Genomic DNA, 6,841 nt, shown 5'->3' on the forward strand with positions numbered 1-6,841 from the left:
AAAGGATTATGTGCCATGATCAAGTTGATATGAATTTAGAAGTGAAAGGCTGGCTCAGCATATCCAAATCAATACTCAGTAAAACTCACAAGTAAAATCAGAAGCTAGAATAATGTCGTCTCTGACAGGCAAGATGTGCCCACTGGTGCAATAGTGACCTTACTGTTATGGGGTCACCAACTCCTGTATCATTGGATTTGAGGCATGCTTCACAGGAGGGAATCCATGCTTAGTGATGGAAACCTGGTCAGAAGAACATGGCTTGGGAGGCCATGGGCTCTAGTTTGAAACCTGTTGTTATTTTGTTAAGTGGTATTGACATCAATGCATCTTCTAAGTATTTATGTCTGTACTCATAGACCTTGGTGTCTACCAATCCTAGTCAGAGAAGATTCCTTTTGCAATGATCAGCAGTCAATGCAGAAACATAACTGGCCAAAGTGTTGAAAATACATGATTGTGAGAATTCATCCTACATAGGACCCTTATTAACCCCACATCACAGCTCAAGGACCACCATAGAAGGAGAAGTGAACAGAATGTGAGAGCTGGAGAATGAAGCAAGCTCTAAAACATTGTCTTCAGGAGATGATATGGCTATTACAGTCATAAACTCACAGTAGGATGGTACCTTCACACAACCAAGCTATCCAAAATGACAGAATGATAAAGCGCCCACCCGTAACTAAGAAGAAATTGACAGTTGATAGCTGTGAGGGAAGGAGAATCATTCTTCTCTGGGCAGTGGTCACCAGTAGGTTTCATATACTCTAGTAGATGGCCTAAGTCTTTGGGCATATGGGTAGCACTAATTGAAATCAATGGGCTATTGAAAAAAAAAAGACATGACATGGGGAGGTATGATGTGTTGAGGGAAATCTGGGCTAAGTTGAAAGGAGGAAATGGGAAATTCATTATGTTCAGCTTATAATTGCAAGTATTTGTACGGTATTTTTTTGTATTTGAATTGAGTTTTCCTTCTTCATATGTATATCTAATTTGTGTTAATAGTTATAATTTAATAAGAAAATTAATTAAGTCCTGTGTACTTATTTATTGTCCTCTTCCTTTAAAACCAATTCCATAATGTATGCACAAAACATGCTATTTTATCATCTGAAGGACTCAGATTCATACTTTTCGTGTGGCAAACACAAAAGGTTTTGAAGCTTATCGTAGAGACCACTGACTATGAATGTAATGTTTATAAACTGTCTTGTTTGAATAAAGTCCTGCTCGTTATTTGCCTTGTACTAATTTTATAGGTACATTTGAAAATAAAACTAGAGTTTTCATGAAGAGAAAAAGTAACACTTTTATATAAAATACATAGACATGTTCTAAGTTTTCATCCATGCTTATTGATCTTTTATATTTGATACATTTAGATGAATGCCACTTATTTTAGAAATAATATACATGTTTATCTGCCATATATTCACTGCATTTTAAATTTTTTTCTTCTTTTTTACTCCTTCTTTGGATTTAGTTGAATTCTATAGAAATTCAGTATCATAATATTATTGTCATTTAAAGAACTTAATGATTGCCCCAGAAGTCTCAACATACAATTTAAAATAATTTAAGAACAATTTCAAATAATATTCTTTTTCAGTGACTGCATATAATGTTTGATGGAATTTTTCCAAAGCCTTACCACAATCCATATTATTGCTATCTGTGACTGTTCTTTCCAGCTCACCACATGTCATCTCAGGTACACCACATCTTTTAACAATGAACAATAGACTAAATAAAGAATAAAAATCAGCATTTTTCATTTATTTCTTTTCTAATAAACTTTTTTCATAAACACTCAGATATTTGAGCTATGTCATTTTTCATATCTCAGAAGAATTCTGTTTAGCGCTATTTTAGAACACACATACCTTTTAAAAATGTTCTGTTTCTGGTAAATTCATAATGGCTATGATTCTCTGTTTCTTCACTCCCTGTATTTTGAGGTGGGAATTTGACACTGCAATCTCTTTTATCTGATAAATGGGAGAAAAGGTATTTGTTTTCATATTATACCCTTTTCTCTGTGGTATGAATATCAATGAAAATTTGTAAACTTTGACTCGTTGAAACCCAAGCTTGCAATGCTGCATTAACTTTACATTAAGATATACTACTAAATATATAGATGCACAGCTATTTATATATATTTATATCTGTATACACAAAAAAACTCTAAGAAGATACATGACAATGAATAGATATATATGTGTGCATTAAAACAGAATTGTGAAATTTAAGAACAGTTAATTAAATGATAAATAAATTATGTCATAGTTTATGAAAAATTAAATGTGGACATCAACCCAAAAATATAGCAGCATATAACTTTCTTGCACAAAAGTAATTGAGACACAATATTTTGAGCATAGTTGGCTACCAAGGTTAATGCATTATTACTCTGCAAAACAGACTCTTAAACCAATATGTTATATTAATTTTGTGTAAAATTTTATTTAATTTTTGTGTTTCACACAGAACATCTTAAACATCTTTATATCCCCATCCCCACTGGTGCTCTCCCATAGCCCTGCCACTGGAATTCATTCTTTCTGTCATTTTCATTAAGGCCTATCATGCCAAGTTACTGTCCCCAGATGCCCCTCAGTGAAACTTCATTCACTGAGGTCTAATCAGTCTATCTAGAGTCCTTCCCTTCAAGAAAAATTTATATTAATTTTTAATGTTCAGATTTTTTTGTTGTTGTTGAGAAGAGTCCCAGTATTCAGTCACGAATTTGCTTAGTTTTGATACCATAAACCATGGGATTCACTGTGGGGGAAACTAAAAGGTACGGAATTGCAAAGATGATATGGACACTTGAAGGCACATTCTTGCCAAAGCAATGAGTTAGGAAACTGAACAGTGCAGGTGTATAGAAGGCCAGGATAGTGCAGATATGGGAAACACAGGTGCCCAGGGTTTTAGAGCCGGCGTTCTTAGAAGAGAGCCAGAACACTGCCTGAATGATTTTTATATAGGATGTGGCAATGAGCCCTAGGTCTAATATTGTCACTGAAAGGGCCACCAGGATTCCATATGCTCTGTTCACATGGGTATTGGCACTGGCCTACTTCACTACAGCCATGTGCTCACAATAGGCATGATGGATGACATATTTTGTATAGTATAGAAGCTTTTTAATGAGAATGGGGCATGGCATAATCAAAAGTACAGCTCTGCTCAGGCCAACCACACCTATTTTAATCACCATGGTTGTGGTCAGTATGGTTGTGTAAAGCAGTGGGATGCAAATGGCCACATAGTGATCAAATGCCATGGTCACTAGGAGGGCTGACTCAAAAATGCAAAGCATGTGGATAAAAAAACATTTGTGTGAGACAGACATCAAAGTCAATCCAATGTGCATCAAACCAGAAGCCACCAAGCATCTTGAGAGTTGTGACACAGGCAAGACACATGTAATTCATTGCCAACATGCCAATACACAGGCTGGTGGAGGCTTAGTTCTAGCTTGACAGTAGCAATGATTATGCTATTTCCCAGAAGGGTCAGGACAAACAGGAGGCAGACAGGGGTGCCAATCCAGCAGTGAACACTTTCCAGTCCAGGAATACCAACAAGGAAGAAAGAAGAAATGTGGTGATGTGCAGTGTTGTCTGTCATGTTCAAACTCAGGGTACTGCAAGGTCAGTGTATAGTAACCAGGCAACACCCACAGTCAGAAAGTAAGGTTGGAAGGTGATATTTAAATATCCTTATTGACAGTATTCTGAAACATAGAGTATAACACTCACCATGAATTTCTAACTATTCTCTAAACTATAAATTCATCCTTTAGAGGCACAGTAACTACATCTACAAAGGAGAATATTGCATTTGTTTATTATTATTTTTATCATTTTAAAGTTTAATTAAATCCTACTACAAATTTTTCATTTTCTATTAGATAAGCGGCTGTTAAAATAACCACAAATTAAACATATATACAAATATACCAACAATTAGTAGACATTTCAATATAGCATTTTTCATAATATACTGCTACACTCAAATTAGAACTAATACAAAGTATATCAAGTTTCAGCAGATGGAACTACATTAAAGGACATGTAGGAAAAGAAATTAAGCTGTATAGTCCTTTATGCACATATTAGAGGACATGAAATCTGGCAGATGTGGATAGGGGAGGCAATCACATTTAATCAAAATATATTGTATGAAATTAAAAAACTCAGGAATTGAAAAAAGGTATAACAAATTATAGACAATAAATGCTTCATGATTCTTGAAATTAAATTTATCTGTATTTTAATTGTTAAGACTGATAATTTTACCAACTTAACCATCTTTGACTGTATTTTTCACTCTAGTGTATAAACAGAATAAGGATTCCAGAGGAGATGAGGCTGGTTTTATATAGAAAGGATGAGGAAGGAAACAGACCAAGAAGCAGAGTGCTCATTTCCATCTTGCTGTCCTTGGAAGGTACAGCCAAGAAGATAGATCAGTAAAGTAATTCCGGATTAGTTAGCATTAGGTCACCACAGGACGAATTCACAAGGACAAATGCAGAGGATCTTTCCAGATGATTCCAACTGAAGCTCTCATTCTTGGGAAATTTGGCTTGTATTTACCACTACTTATTTATTTTTTTATTATTGAATTTAGGTTGAGTGTGGTGGTGTATGCCTTTAATTTCAGCACTCGGGAGGCAGAGGCAAGCAGATCTCTATGAGATCGAAGCCAACCTGGTCTACAAAATGTGTTCCTGGCCACCTGGGAGTGCAAGCAGACCCTGCCTCAAAAAAATAAAAAAATGTGTTGATTTTATTCTAGAGTATTTGTGTGTATGTGTGCATGTGTGACCAGGTGCTGCGGCGCACATGTGGAGGTCAGAATAAGACTCTGTGGAGTCAGCTCTCTCCATCAATGAGAATCTCAGATTGAACTCAGGTTACTAGGCTGGGACGCCTGACCTGCTGAGCCACTTCACTAGCACTTTTATTTCTTGAAGCTCAGTTATCTACATAGCTTTGTATTCATTTGGTGACCTGGGAGTCTAGCATGAGTGACTCCAGAGTGATTTTTCAATCTGGCTTCTTGGTGCTCAGGAAAGGAGCTTTGTTTCAAACAATGACCAACAAAAATTTTTGCTTAACATCATTAACTCTCTAGAAAGATCTCTCAGTTGACAAGATACCACACAAACACAAAAAGGAAAAAAAATAACAAACAATTGTTCATTTTATTTGCATATGCTGTGAAATGGTTTCAAACTGTATATATTAATTGTAGATACATCTAATTTACTTACAAAGCTGCAACTCTACAGACTGAGCCCTTCCTAAAGCTCTAGTTTTCCAAGTGGCTTTATGGATGGAGGATCAGGGTGCTGAGCTCAGCAGCAAGACTTAAGTTCTTAAAACTTTCCCTCTGACTATATCCTTCAGTTTTTATTATTGAACTTTATCATCCTGCCTAGAATCTAGTTTCCTCCTAGTGCTCAAATTGTGGGATATTAAGTACATTCTTCACAACAAAATTTTTGTGTCTGAGTGTGTGTGTGTGTGTCTCTCTCTCTGTAGCTGTGTCTGAGAGTGTGTGTGTAGCTCTCTGTGTGCATGTGTGCCTGTGTGTGTGTGTCTATTAAACAGTTGCTATGTGTAAGGCATAGCATATGTGGGAGCGCTTGAACACTGTTCTCAAGCCAAATTCCTTTCTGGAAACTCCATTTGAGAGAGGACGACTCAATTAAAAGATAACAGCATTTTCTAGACAGCCTTTTATTTAGTCTAATACATATTTTATCTTAATGTATTATAATAGCACACACAAAGATAACTCCAACTGAATCCACTAAGCTCCATATTCTCTTCCATCACATAACATTTTATTGGGTGGCAGCATCAGCCACCCAGCCATGCATTTCAGAAATCTCAGAATCATCATTGACACTGCTGCATTTAGTTGAGTCCAGGATGCCCTAGGCAGGTTGTACTCTATTTGTGTTAGAGATCTTACCTTTTGATTTCTGTCTGTTGTCAGTATTTGTGCACCAGAAAGAATGTACAGGAATCCAATAAAGGCACAGTGAATTCATAGGGAAGGTCAGAAGCTTTCAGCATCCTCTACAGTCACATCATAACTGTATATACATTTTATCTTGTTTCTAAACTTCCCCATAAATGGCTCCTTTATTCACAATTATTGTCCAAACATTGATAACTTTAATTGCCTTCTTGGAATATGTTCTTTACAAATCATTTATATCATGAGTTATTTCACTGATACTATCTTGTAACAAATTAACAAGGTCCTTCCATGAACAATATGATATTTAGGATATTCATCTTCACTACCACATCAGATTATTAAAATATGTGAGGCCATTTATGTGTGCATCTATCTTTCTTTCCCATTTGCTTTTATCCTCTTCATCTTGAATTCTGTCTCAACATCCACAATATAGCTGATGTTAAGAAATAAATATTGTATCATGCAGTGTGGGCTCCCTGTCAGCTTATTAGCTATGGCTGCTTTGTAATATACTAATCCAATGCCCAAGAGGCCCCTAGGATTTGGAAAGCTGATGGTCCCTTAGGGAACATAAGATCCAAAGAAAAAGAGGACTAGGCCAGCATAAACCACAGAACATTGCTGTCCCTCTGTATCACCACGTTAACTCTGTGAACTCCACAAAGCTTGTGTGTTAATGGTAAGTTAATCATTAGTCTTCAAGACCAGATTTACACTGTTATGTTATTTCTCCCAAAATGCTTTAACTGAGATTCTTCTTGGGGTCTCTTTACTTCTTTAACATCTATACACTCAAAGCTATGCCATATATATATATATATAT

At 36.0% G+C, this 6,841-nt stretch overlaps 1 pseudogene; it reads right to left on the bottom strand.

Moving 5' to 3' along the window:
• Positions 1 to 2,698: 2,698 nt before the first annotated feature.
• Positions 2,699 to 3,645, bottom strand: LOC108490696 (annotated as a pseudogene).
• Between the last annotated feature and the right edge of the window lie 3,196 nt (positions 3,646 to 6,841).

This window comes from Nannospalax galili, unplaced genomic scaffold (genome assembly GCF_000622305.1).
Source record: "Nannospalax galili isolate Female #2095 unplaced genomic scaffold, S.galili_v1.0 scaffold635, whole genome shotgun sequence".
In the NCBI taxonomy this organism is placed as follows: Eukaryota; Metazoa; Chordata; class Mammalia; order Rodentia; family Spalacidae; genus Nannospalax; species Nannospalax galili.